Source organism: Pan troglodytes, chromosome 10 (assembly GCF_028858775.2).
Source record: "Pan troglodytes isolate AG18354 chromosome 10, NHGRI_mPanTro3-v2.0_pri, whole genome shotgun sequence".
In the NCBI taxonomy this organism is placed as follows: Eukaryota; Metazoa; Chordata; class Mammalia; order Primates; family Hominidae; genus Pan; species Pan troglodytes.
In genome coordinates, this window is record NC_072408.2 from 92,199,935 (window position 1) to 92,214,828 (window position 14,894).

General features: G+C 34.4%; 1 long non-coding RNA gene across 1 annotated transcript in view; it reads left to right on the forward strand.

Annotated features, from left to right (window-relative positions):
• Nucleotides 1-14,894, forward strand: part of LOC129136666 (uncharacterized) — a 356,828-nt gene that overhangs the window by 26,873 nt on the left and 315,061 nt on the right. Inside the window, exon 2 of the long non-coding RNA XR_008538529.2 lies at nt 6,808-6,925. This is a non-coding gene — a long non-coding RNA (uncharacterized LOC129136666). The remainder of the gene's footprint in view (nt 1-6,807; nt 6,926-14,894) is intronic.

The following is a 14,894-nucleotide window of genomic DNA, read 5'->3' on the forward strand; positions in this document are numbered from 1 at the left end:
CAGTGCCAGGATCTAGGAAATCTGCAGTCATTTATGATTAATGATGCTCTGTGTTTTGTGAGGCATTATTAAAAACAGAAGCCTATGACTTCACTGTTTCTGACAATAACTTTGAACACAAGGTCAGTCCTTCAATTTTAACATTTCTTTGTAAGATTAAAAGAAAGTAAAAACAATCACATTGGGAGCTTCACCCAGATGTCAGAAAATAAGAGACACAAGTTTTCAATCTGTTTCTTCCAATGAAACATCATCTCATTCATGGGATATTGATGATGAGCAAATGTTACTGAAGGGCAAATCTAGTCATCAGAAAAACATAGAGTTCAGGACTCTATCAGGCATCACATAGTCAATTCATAGAAGATGTTAACCAAAAGACTTAAGAGTAGCTTAGCAAATGCAGTTTAATATTTGCATTTCTCTCCAGATGAATAATTGGAAAAAGAGTTATCAACCTTTACAAAATCAAAGTATTCAAGGTTCTGTTAAAAATGTAAGCAAGTCCTAGATGTTTCCTGAAAACAAAAAGTTATATTAGAGCCATTTTTATTCAATTACTTAAAAATCATAATGTGCTACAGCAAATTAAAAAGTAAAAATAACATGATACTTTGTTTTTAAATAGAAATTTCAGATTCAAGAACACACATAGTTCTCCCTTTATATAAGAAGATAAATATGTATAAATAAATGTTTTATCTATAATAGATTATTTGAAATTATTGTCATTTCTAAAGGGAATGCATGCTTTTACAAAAAAAATTAATTCAAACATATTAACTCTGCTTACTGACAAAAGTTTACAATCCATAGGAAATAAAAACTAATTTCTTATAAGAATTAGTACAGCCTTCAAAATATACCATTGCATTGAATTCCATTTCTGCTACCAACTGAAAAGCCGGCTTTTAATTGTCAGGTAATACAGTGATCATATTCAAAATAGCCACATAATTGTGTGACTTTTTCCATGTTAGAAGTACCTCACTGGTTGCTAGGCCATAGGCTGACCTTAAATTTGTATGAAAAATTAAGTGGAAGGCCAACAGTTGAGTTGTGGTTTCTCTCAGTTTCATATGATTGCCCTGGAGTCTGGCAAGGAAAGAAAAAAAACAGCTGCCTGATGGGAATTGTCACTTTCTAATCCTTCAATGAAACAGTACTAGAGAGGATTTAGTTGGAGCCAGCTTCCAGCCAATCCTTCTTTCTGAAAATGTGATGATGTGAGGATAGACAAGCTAAAAGGAAGATATAATCCAAAAAATGTCTTCCTCACTTTATTACTGAAAGTTAACTTCTTTAAAAATTTTTTTAAAAAGTCCACTTGCCTTTTTTGCTTCAAAGCAGTAAAATGATGTGTCAAAGCTATGTAGTTAAATTAACAGTCTTGGGCTGTAAGAACAAAGATCCTAACATGTCGTGTGTTCAGTTGTTAGAGTAACCCCAATTTATCGTAATCAAACAAGAGATATCTGAGAAAGAGAACCCATTCATAACTTTGCAGTTTAAAACCTTCTTTTCAATGTAACTGAACAGGATTTGTGAATTAGGGGGTGTTTGTACACGTGTGCTGAAATAAGCTCTTTGCAGTGAATGTCACAAAGGAAGTGAATTATAGGCTTTGTAATAAGACACCTTTTTCTTTAAGTAATGAGTATGGTGTTGCTTTCTACCAATGAAATTGTCATCCTCTGTGTATGGAACTTTTGCTGGTTGTTTAATTATTTGATATACCTTTGCTTCCATACATTCAGTATTTGCTCAAATACTTTCAAAATACTATACTTTGTAAATAGATCCAAATGTTCAGAATGTGGATTTCTAAAAGTGTTGGTTAAGTTCCAAGAAATGGAAAATACAAATAACTGGCTCAAAAAATTGTTGTTCGTATTTCTCCTTTACATTTTGTGGGTTAAGCAAACTAAAAGCAAAGGAGTAGAAATATAAAATACTTTAATGAGATTTTAAAATCCTCCTAGACACACGAAGTGAATCAGCAACATAGGAATCTCTTCCCTGTGAAGGAATTGTTGTGTTTTTTTGTTTGTTTTTGTTTTTTATTTTTATCCCCATGTACTCATGGCTTTCATTCATTCACTCTTTCCTATAACAAATATTTATTGGGCACCAACCATGATAAATCTTAATGCCAGGCTCTGAGGATGTAGCAAAAAGAGAAGGTAGGCCTGGTCTCATTCTCATACACATACAGCCTCGCGATGGGAATAGCATGATAACCAAGCAAATTAACAAGAATAAGACAAATAGCAAATGTTAAGGCCTCCTTGTGGAGATGACTTGTTAGCTGAGATCTGAATGATAAGATGGCATAAATTATATGAATATCTGTACAGAAATTCAAGGCAAAGGATGCAAGGGCCCTGAAGGAATAAGCTGGGTGTGTTGGAAGAACTGAAATAAAGGTATGCATTGCTGGAGTGCCAGTGCGAGCGAAGTGGGTAAAAGAGGGGTGAGAGGAGATCAGAGGAATGTGAGGCCAGATCACAGACTACGGCACAGGCTAGGGCAATAAGGTAGAATTTCCTCTGGCTGTGATGGAAAGCCATTAAAAGATACTAAGAAGGGGAGTATTATGAATTATGTTTTTAAAAACATCCTTCTGTCCATTATATATAGAATAGATTATAGACAAGCAGTAGTTGAAATAAGTTTCTTTATTTTAACTTTTATTTCAGATTCAGGAGTACATGTGCAAGTTTGTTAATACAGGTAAACTTGTCTCATTGGGGTTTGGTGTACAGACCATTTTATCACCCAGGTACTAAGCATAGTACTCAATAGTTACTTTTCCTGATCCTTTCTGTCTTCTCACCATCCTCCCTCAAGTAGACCTTAATGTCTGTTATTCTCCTCTCTGTGTCCATTGGTTCTGATTATTTAGCTCCAACTTATAAGTGAGAATATGTGGTATTTGATTTTCTGTTCCTGCGTTAGTTTGCTAAGGATAATGGCCTTTAGCTCCATCCATGTTCTTGCAAAGAACACGATCTCATTCTTCCATATAGCTATATAGTATTTCATGGTGTATATGTACCACATTTTCTTTATCCAGTCTTTTGTTGATGGGCATGTAGGTTGATTCTATGTCTTTGCTATTGTGAAGAGTGCGGCAATGAACATACATGTGCATGTGTCTTTATCGTAGAATGAATAATTTATATATCCAAATAGGAAGAAAGGAAATAAAGGTATCCCTATTTGCAGACAAAATTATTCTCTATCTAGAAAACCCCACAGTCTCTGCCGAAAAGCTCCTTGAGCTGATAAACAACTTCAGCAAAGTCTCAGCATACAAAATCAATATATTTCACAAAAAATCAGTAGCATTCCTATACACTGGCAACATCCAAGCCAAGAGCCACATTAAAAACACAATCCCATTCACAATTACCACAAAAAGAATAAAATACCTAGGAATACAGCTGACTGGGGAAATGAGGGAGGTTTGTAGTCACTTTGTTATTGCTGTGGGCTGGATTATGTGACACAACATTGAATGGGAGAGGGGTTTGTGTATAATACAATTCTGATAAATTCCTTATGTTTTTTATGTTTATCTTTCACATGTGCTATAAACATTGCCTTGCCTATGATTCCAGAAATGTTCATTTTCCATCTACTTTCCAGTCCCCAAAATCCATATACCCTACCTCCTTCATGAAATCTTCCTTGATTAAGATAAATTTTAATTTCCATACATTTATCTTCAACAATAAATTATAATTTATAATATATTATCCATAATAATAATTTGGAGTCTGGGCAACATGGTGAAATCATGTCTATACAAAAAATACAAAAATTAGCTGGGCCTGGTGGTGCACACCTGTAGTGCCAGCTATTCTGGAGGCTGAGATGGGAAGATTGATTGAGCCTGGGAGGTCGAGGCTGCAGTGAGTCAAGATCACACCACTGCACTCTGACCTGGGTGACAAAGCGAGACCCTGTCTCAAAAAGAAAAAAAAATTGGGTATAATATAACTTATTTTAATAACTGAAGCCAAAGTTTATCACTTACAAATAATAAAGACTCAAGAAAAGGCAATAAATTGTTCAGCTGTTTAGTGGCAGAACCAGGGTTTGAAGCATGAGTTTTCTCACAAATAAAGCTCTTGTTTTTTTCACTGTGGCTAACTATCCTTTTAGTTGAGAATGTATTCCTTTTTGTCAATTATCGGGACCTTAACAGACATAAAGCGTCACAAAGAAGAACGTTCCTGTATATGATTATGGGTGTAAAAAGGAGTATCAATAGGTAAAAGTTATTGCTTTTAACCAGTTCCAATATCTTCATTCTTAGAAAATGAACAATAGAATATAGCTAGGAAATGTCTGAACCTTGTCTCAAGGGACTAGGAAAGAAGGAAATATAGAATGATGATTGATAACATGTAGTTGTATTCCTGTTCATATGTACATTGGATACTACATGCTTAATAACATGTAGCTATGTTAGCACCTTTTAAAACAATAAAAATCTACAGATTGTGGCTTTACATCTAGTTTCAGAATATAGCATGGTGTCATAAAGCTGCCTTGGTCATTGTTATCTGCTTAGTTTAGAGTAAATGACAGCCACAGAGTTATACAATTCAGCAAAGCAGAATGGATCAGATGACAAACTGACCCTATTTTCAAATTTCTCCCTTTTATCACCACACTTCTCCATGGCAACATAAGATAAAATGAGCATAAGAAAAAAATATAACACATAAATTATCTATGAAGACTGATTTCGACACATTTCCTAAGTAAGAATTCTTGAAAAACTACTGTGGGTTTCCCTTGTTACAGTATAGCAGGAACCTTAGGCCAAGGGAGATTATGGTACCTTATTTTCTTGTTGACTGATTGAATTCTGATTGCAATCTTAGCCCATTGAAGTAAATAAAGAATGCTTCTGAATCAATAAGTTGACATTGATTTTCTTAGGAAAGCCTAGAAGGAAGTTTATCAGTCAGTCCGTTTATAAAATTAAATTGACTATGAAGGGGTTAACCTTGATTTTGTATTAGCACGTAATGATGATGGAAGAATTAATTTAAATAATGCTTGATTTCAAAATAGATCTCGTATTTTAACAGAAAATTTGAAGATATAGCCACTTCGTATAGCTAAAAGTAAAATTAAAATACTACTTTGCCTACATAACAAAAGCAGATCTATGCTATTGTTAACTTCTAAAAGGATAAAAAAGAATGGAAGAAAAATTATACCCTATTTCAAATTGCAGAATGTGATCAACATTTTCTTAACATTCCTCTTTTATTAACTTCCCACTTTTACTACCAGAAAGTTATTTAACTTAGATTCAGTTGAATAACTCAGAGTCAGTTTTCAGAGACGCTTACCTGATATATGGAAAACTTTATGAATATTTTGAAACATGTTATGCAAAATTCAAAAGCTGTGTTTTTTCACCAGTATAAAGCTGAGTTCAATACTTGGAAAAATGAGTTGGTCATTCAATTAAAATCAACAGGTCTTTGTTATATATGATTACCCATGATCTGTCCTGACTGATTCAGTTAAATTTAATATGATAATTTAATGTTGCAGTGTAGGCATTTTGCATCACATAACTGTTTATGTTTGTTGAATATACATTTTGTTTTACAATTGTTCAGCTACTCTGAGATTTTAGAAGAGAAATGAAATAAATGCTGTATCCTTTAAAACAATAATTATAAAGCAATGAATTTCAAAAGAAAAACTTGCCTTCATTTCCACATGAACAAAGGCACATTCAGTTAGTCACCTGATTGTTTGGCTACATAACATCAAATATCAAGATATTAAGAAACATTGACATTTTAGGCAATAGCAATGTAATGAACTTTTTATTTTACTTTTTACTTAGATTTTGGGCATCATTTAGAAATAGTTTTGGATTAAAATTTACTTAAGTTTTTAAAACAACATTATTTAGAGTGGAAAGCACAACTCTGTCTTCTTATTTGAGGACAGAAATGATTCTCAATGGGGGTTGATTTTGTCCCCCAGGATATATTTTTTAATATCTGGACACATTTTTGTTTGACACAACTGGGGGAGGGGCACTAGCAGGATCTAGTTGGTAGAGGCCAGGGATGCTGCTAAATATCCTTCACTGCACAGGACAATACTCTACAGAAATAATTATCCTGTCCCAAACATCAATAGTGCCGAGTTTGGAAAACCCTGAAGTAGAGAGGTATTAAAGAACCATAATGGTACAAAGTGCATTAAAAATGATATACTAAGAATGTAAGCATTATGAAGTCAGGGACAGATTCTACTTGGCTAATCTTTGTGTATTGCACATGACAGAAACTCAGTAAATATTCACTGAATGAATGCAAACGGGCAAAATACAATTGTTCACTGCAGACTTGCTCAGTATTTGCAAGTAAAAGAAGACGGGTAGATACTCTTTTCAATACCAAAACAAGTTAATAATCATTGCTGTAGGGCAACATATCCTATTTTATGTATGAGAAGCATTTTTAGGATTATGTTTATGCCATACTTCAGAATGCATGTAAATGAAGGATACAAATATGTTTCAACTCCTTTTTGTATATGGGACATATTAAGATGGATTTGGTAATACTTACATGTAGCCATTTTATTATACTATAAAATTACTTCTCATTCTTATAGAACAATAAAACTTGTGAAAAGGGCCTTTTTACAATTTTTAGCCACAAATGATAGAATTTTTATATGCCCCAGGCAGTAATATTGCTTATAAATTTATACCATACGCCACTTTAACTTAAACTTTTTTTTTTTTTTATTAAGGGGACTGATCAGAGTCAAACCATATGCTGTGGCTTTTGCTCCATGGAAATCTCAACTATACTGCAAGAATAATTATTCCTACTTAATGAAGTTACAGAAGAGAATGTGGTGCTGGACGGTAAGATGTATATAACCTAATGAATACCCTCTGTAAAGTCTCTAAAGACTTGTGCTAGGAGTTTTTCAGTTTTGTGGGGGTTTTTTCTTATTAAGAGACTAAATAGCTGTTGAAATCTCTAAAAGAATAAATGGATGCTAAAAATTCAAAAACTTTCCTACTCAGGGGATTCCATCATAAGTGTATAATAAAGAGTTTTGGTCCTTTGGGAAATCAGTGCCTTTATTACGGGAGGGGGGAATTTAAAATTATATATGGCTCAAAAAAACACATCATGTAGAGTTTTTCTCTATTTGGAAACTAAAGCATACATTAAAGCCTCATCATTTTCTTTTGATTAGACCATTGCCTTAGCCTGCTAAGTGTCTTTCTGCTCACATTCTTTTTTAAATTTAGCCATTCTTCAGAGCTTTCTCTGTTTTTTGTTTTGCTTTGTTTTGTTTTGTTTTGTTTTTAAAAGCACAGATCTGGAAATGTCTGTCCTCAGCCTCAAAAATACTCAACCTCCATAGCAGGGTAGGTAAATTATTTTGAAATCTACTCTCTACCATTCTGACCAACTATATCCTCACTACTCATGGACTATCCACACACGTCTTTCCCCTTCTCTAAAAATGCCATCATCTTTTATGCGTTTGCGTCTTCACTTTTTCATATCTAGCTGAGTCAAGGTATCTTTCTAATTCTAAATCTTTAAAAGTTTTCCATAATCTTTCTTTGACTTCACTTCCCTATGTTTCTAAAAGAATTTCTCTGTACCTATATTGAAGGGTTTACCACATTGTACTTGAAGTTATGAGTTTGATTATTATTTTCTCATTGACTGTCACATCTGTGAAAGAAGGGACATATTATTAAGCATTATATTCCCACTGCCAATGCCTGACACATAGTCGGTGTTTTAAAAATTAAAAGGTGAACTAGTGTACACTTCATGATGGCTAAAATTCAAAAGACTAATTAAATTAAGTAAGTTGAGTCAAGGCTGTGGAAGATCTCAAACTCCCATACACTGCTGGAAATAGTGGGAAAATAGTAAAACCACTTTGGAAAATACTTGGGGCAATTTTTTAAATAGCTACACGTACAGATATATGATCTGCCTATTACACTACTAGGTAGCTACCCACATGAAAGTAAGCATATGTGCATATAAAAACTTGTACATTAATGTTCTTAGATGCTCTATTTTAATAACCAAAAACTGAAAACAACTCAAATTTCCATCGACAGGTGCATGGAGAAACAAACTGTGGTATACCCATACAACGTAATACTATTTACGGCAATACAAAAGAATGAACTTTTGAGAAATGCAATGAAATGAATGAATTTCAAAATAATTATGCTGAGTGAAAGAGGTCAGAAAACACAAGTATAGGGTATATAGACCAATTTTATAAAACATCAAAACAATGCAAACTCTTCTATGGTGACAGAAAGCAGAATAGTGGTTGCTGGGGTTTGCGTGAGGCAAATACTGGAAGGCTGAGGATGGAAGGATTAAAAAGAGGCATGAGAAAACTACTGAGGGTGATGGATATATTCACAATCTTGGTTGTGGTTAGGCTTTTATGGGTATAAATATATATCAAAACCTATCAAATTGTGTAAATATGTGCATTTTTCTATGTCATTTACACTTTAATAAAGCTTTTGTTAAAAAAGTTAGAAAGTGAAATGATAAAACTATATTTTGCAAGTAATTTTACAAAATAGATGCTACTGGTTTTCTTAGGGCACAACTGGGTAGGTATATATATTTATCAACATAATTTGGTAATACATACCTTTTTCAAGAACTGACAGCATTATTGATTTGGGATACTATAAAGTCAGACACTATTCTTTACCATTTAAAATATTTATATTCTTCTCTGTTAATCAAATATGTGATTGTTTATTATCTGTATTTACTGTGGTAGAATGGGAAGAAAAAGTGAACTGACCTTATACCAAGGTCAGTATGTGGCCCCTGAGCAGGTAGTTTAAGCTTGCTAGGCATCGGTGCTTCATTTTGTAAAGTAAGGCAGTTAATATACAGTGAATACGGTTCAACAAGTAAAGTTTGTAAAAATTGAGACAGAATTTTGACAAAAATACTTAGGAAAGGTGTTAGAGTTGGTAGATAGTATTCATGGCCTCTGGAGCAGTTTAAAATCTAGAAGGTATATGAGGCCATGCCTAAGTAATTTTAAAGAAGATATGGGTTCAAACTGGATATGTCGTAAGCCAGGAAGGAGGCAAATGCTCTGAGAAGACAGTGAGATCCCTTCTGAATGGAGTCTGCAGAAAGCTTGTGAATAACACTTCACTGGAGTCAGCTCTAAAAGAATGGGTAAAATCCCAAGAAAATGGAATTGTGATATTGTGACAACACAAAGTCTTAAATATTATTTAACCAAACAGAGATGGAAAGAAAGATAATCTAAACAGAGATAACTTGGCAGCAGTGTACACAGTAGACTTGACAAGAGGGAATTACTAATGTTGGCTGGAGCAGGCTATTCTTTATATATATATATATTTTTATTATACTTTAAGTTCTAGGGTACGTGTGTACAACGTGCAGGTTAGTTACATATGTATACATGTGCCATGTTGGTGTGCTGCACCCATTAACTCGTCATTTACATTAGTTATATCTCCTAATGCTATCCCTCCCCCCTCCCCCCACCCCACAACAGGCCCTGGCGTGTGATGTTCCCCTTCCTGTGTCCAAGTGTTCTCATTGTTCAATTCCCACCTATGAGTGAGAACATGTGGTGTTTGGTTTTTTGTCCTTGTGATAGTTTGCTGAGAATGATGGTTTCCAGCTTCATCCATGTCCCTACAAAGGACAAAAACTCATCATTTTTATGACTGCATTGTATTCCATGGTGTGTATGTGCCACATTTTCTTAATCCAGTCTATCATTGTTGGACATTTAGGTTGGTTCCAAGTCTTTGCTATTGTGAATAGTGCCACAATAAACATACATGTGCATGTGTCTTTATAGTAGCATGATTTATATTCCTTTGGGTATATACCCAGTAATGGGATGGCTGGGTCGAATGGTATTTCTAGTTCTAGATCCCTGAGGAATCGCCACACCGACTTCCACAATGGTTGAACTAGTTTACAGTCCCACCAACAGTGTAAAAGTGTTCCTATTTCTCCACATCCTCTCCAGCACCTGTTGTTTCCTGACATTTTAATGATCGCCATTCTAACTGGTGTGAGATGATATCTCATTGTGGTTTTGATTTTCATTTTTCTGATGGCCAGTGATGATGAGCATTTTTTCATGTGTCTGTTGGCTGCATAAATGTCTTCTTTTGAGAAGTGTCTGTTCATATCCTTCGCCCACTTTTTCAAATGGGATCTAATTAAACTAAAGAGCTTCTGCACAGCAAAAGAAACTACCATCAGAGTGAACAGGCAACCTACAGAATGGGAGAAAATTTTTGCAATCTACTCATCTGACAAAGGGCTAATATCCAGAATCTACAAAGAACTGAAACAAATTTACAAGAAAAAAGCAAACAACCCCATCTAAAAGTGGAGCAGGCTATTCTTAAAAGCAAGTAGGAATGTGAAGTGAGCTTGGAAAAGGTTTGGTGCAAATCGCTGAGGACCTTGAATGCACGGTTAAGAAATCCAGAAGTTTGGACTCATGCTTCAGAAAGTGAGTTCATGAGAACTTTCATTTAAGCAAAACTACCGTGTAAACACGAAAAATTCTTTTTGGAAATTAAATTTACTTTACCCTGTCTGGAGAGCATTGATGCTCAAAACCAAGACAGTGCACACAATTGAAGCATCTGGTTTACAGGGAAAGTGAGTAAGCTCAATTTTAAACATTGAGTTTGAGGTATTGGTGGAACAATTAGATAGCAAGGGCCCATGGGCAATTGATGTTTAAATTTTAGACTTAGCCTAGAGAAGTTATTATGAGTGCAGCTTATTCATAAGCTTTTCAATAAGTAACTTTTATTTATTGAGGATTCACAATACGCAAGGCATTTCTTTTTAAAATGTTACAATTTTATATACCTATTAGTTCGTGTCACCATCTATTAATGAGTCACTTTTCAGTCCCTTTCCTGATTTTACCTTATATCTCTGACTAGTAAATGTAAGAATGCTTCAAAGTGCAGTGATTGACCCTCTTTTCTTTTTCTCTTTCTCTAACTATGCTCATTCCCTAAGTAATTTCACATCCAGTCCTATGACTTGAAGCACAATTGTTATGTTGTTAAAGACACCTACATAAATGTACTTGGCTAGACTCTCCTGGGACTTAGCATATCTAATAGATATCTTAAACTTAAGATGATCAAAGACAAAGTTTTTATTTCAGTTTCTCCACCCACAAACCTTTTGGCAGTCTTTCCGCATCTTAGAAAATGGTAACTCCATTTTTCCAGTTATTGAGGTGGCAAAAAAAAAAAAGGGTTGCTCTATATTTATTTTCCTCACTCATGCTTTACATTCAATCGATAAGGAAATCCAGTAACTCTACCTTCAAGATATATCCAGAATTCATTTATCATATTCACTACTATATCCTTATATAAACCAGCATCCTGTCCCATCTAGATTAATACAATTTTTTTCCCTAAATGGTCTCTCTGTTTCACTTTCGCCCGCTTTCAATTTATGATCCGCACAACAGGCAGAGTTATTTATTTAAAACATATGATAGATTATACCACTCCTCTGCTAACAACCCTCAGAATAAAAAAGTCGAAGTCCTTAGCAAAAAGCCTGGTTACTCCTCTGGTATCCTCTAACTTCTGTACCCCTTTTAATTACCAGGATGTACTTCTTGCTATTCCTGGAACTCTGAGAAGGCTTCACCATTATGGTCCTATTACTTGGTCTTTCTTCTGCCTGGAATGTTCTTCCGTCTTACATTTCCAAGGTTCACCCTTTTTCTAGCTCCAGGTCTCTGCTTAAAGGCACCTAATCAAAAAGGCTTTGCTTAACTATCTTATTCAAATAACAAGCCTCTTCACAGCATTACTGGATGATAGTGGGTGCTCCAAAATATTTGAATGAATAGTCAATATTTCAAGGAATAGTCTCCATCTTGGAAATGAGTACCTTGTGGCTTAAATTGTAGGAGCTAAAGTGTTAGGAACTAAAGAAGATTTTCAAGTTAATATTGGGATTTATATTCCCGTAAGATAACTAAGGTTTTGAAGTAAAAAAGAATTGGATTAAAGTTTCTGCTCTAGAATTTAAAAATATAAAAACAGAACATTTATTTAAGGCACAAGTGGGAGATAAGTGATGAGAACACATTGACACATAGAAGGCAACAACACACGCTGAGGCCTTTCAGAGGGTGGAAGGTGGGAGGAAGGAGAGGATCAGGAAAAATAACTAATGGATACTAGGCTTAATACCTGGGTGATGAAATAATCTATACAACAAACCCTCAACACAAGTTTACCTGTGTAACAAACCTCCACTTGTACCCCTGCACTCAAAAGAAAAAAATTTTAAAAAGAAAATCTTATTTAAAAAGAAATATTTGAAACTGTGGTAGGAGATGGGATTATATTGTGGCTAGATCTTATAGATGGATTAAGATAGACATTATAGTTAAGGTCATAGATTCCTTTGAAAATCTAATATAACTCCCCCCAAACACATGTGATCATGTACCACAGTCTTGCACCGTATTACATGTAATTTACAGACTCTACATTATGCTCTAGATGAAAAGGACAAAAAATGCAGACAGAGGTGAACTTGAAGTTTTTTTGTGCAGACTCATCTTTTGGGCAGTTTGCATGTAAATGTAAAGGGAAGGCCAGTGAGTCTTCCAGATCTACAGGCGTGGATGCCACCGTTTGTGCATAAATAATTCAAATATTGTGGTCTCATCGAGTTGAGATAGAAGGAACAGACAAGATCATCTAACATCTTCATTTTTTACATGACAAAGTGGTGTCCCAGAGGCTTGCCCATGTTTCCTCAACTGGCTAGTGGCAGAGCAGGGACTAGATTCCAGGTGTCATAACTGAAGGTCCATGCTCCTTTGACATACCCTGATGCCTCCTTGGAAAAAGTAGTTGTCCTTCTGTGCTTCTGAGCTATGTTCAGATGCTTCAGCGTAAAAGATATTGGTGTTTTTCTCCATTGAAACATAGTTGAATAAAGATATGAACCGTGCTTTGCACTGGAATTATTCTTTTTTATTGCCCAAACATGCCAAAAAGTCATTTAGTAACTAATTTGTGGATTTGAGAAATTTACTGGTTATAACTGATGAAAAAAAATTTTTGTGGTTAAGTGAGTGCTTAAAATCTAGACAAGGCTTAAAGTACTAGTGCAAGAATTTCATTCCATTATGCAAGTAATTTTAACCTACAATTTGGTTTTCATTGTGGAGACAGCTGAAATAGTGCAAGATTGTGACATTGTGGTCAATTGCAAAATTACAAGGAATGTTATGCATTCCAGATCTCCATAGACACAGTACAAAATGCTGGTGTATTTTCATTCACTTGGAGAAGCTTAAATAATATTTTAAATCTCCAAATCCAATAGTAATACTAAGGGGAGTTTAAATTGAATGTCTAGCCCCTTTATTTCTCTATTCGTCTATCAATTTATCTATTCATCCATTGACTTAAAAAAATAGCATTGCTAATAAAGTGGAAATCCTCATGCATTATGTATGGACTCTGCCTGAGTGACTGACAGGACTACCCAGAGTGTCAATGTATTCTCCGCTCCAGCTTATCAGTTAACTAGTGAAATTTAACACGGATGGTGTCGGCTTTTTATTTAGAGTGTTACTGTATAAACAGAAGAGGCCACTGGGAGAATCTTGTTTTGGAGTTTTCACCTCATTTAAATTCTTAATTTTCCCCCTCAGTTTAGAAAAGGCTATTGCAGTGTGGTCCTGCTTCCAATTAATGAGCTTCAGAAAAGGATTAGGTTTGCCTCACTCAGTCTTTCCAAAATAGACTAACCTTGAATCACACAAATTCCAAGAAAAGGTAAATATTCTTTTCTGATTCAAATTAACTTAGACAGGGAAGACAACCTTAGGTTGTTTATTTTATTATAAGCCAAGCTAAGAGTCCCGAAAGTTAAAGTTAATGAAAGAGATAGGCATTTTGTTGAAAGATAAGAAAAAAAAAGAGAAATATTAGTTTAGTACACTTGTTAATTTTTTTCACTTATCTAATATTTTCCATTTCTATTCTTTCAATAAAATAGCAGCAGTAATAAATAGCTTGTATCATTGTGAAGAAGTTTAAAATATTTGCATGATTTTGTTTTTTGGAACTAAATTCTGAAGAGCTGGTTAAAAAACAAATAAAATATTAAATACCTTAAGCATATTGTGGGATTATAAAGGGAATATAGTGTGTCCATGTCTGTAGGTTCACTTTAAGTTTGTGCATTTGCCTGTAATAACTTCTTGGGGGTCTCATAGAAATCAAGACATCTAGAAGTGTCACAGTCTAGCTTCTTTTTGCATGAAGGTAGTCAGCCATTGCCCCGTCAAATCCATCCCACACTCATACCCAGGAATAAAGATTACGTGTTGAGGGATCTATGATGGCATTTAAAAAAAATCTTAATTCATTTTTGCTAGTTTCTTTTATGTGTTCTACCTGAGTAATTTAGAGTGTTAATTCCTGAATTCTTTGAACTTAAAAATGTGCCAGTCATGCCCACAACCACATATACATGATACCCCCTTCTAAAGGTGAATTGAACTCCTAATTTATTTCCATAAAAAATAAATGTAATAAATATACTGGATGCTTATGTATTAAAGGTAAGCTATTTTCAGTAGCAAAGACAGCAATAAGAAATTAATCAATTTGGTCAAATTACTTTTGTAGTTAAAAACATTAGTTTTAAATAAGTTACTCAGCCAAGGGTCAAAGCAATCAGCACAGTTGTAAATGAAAATATGTTTGAATTAAAACAATTAGGCTTGATTTTCTTGTCTTA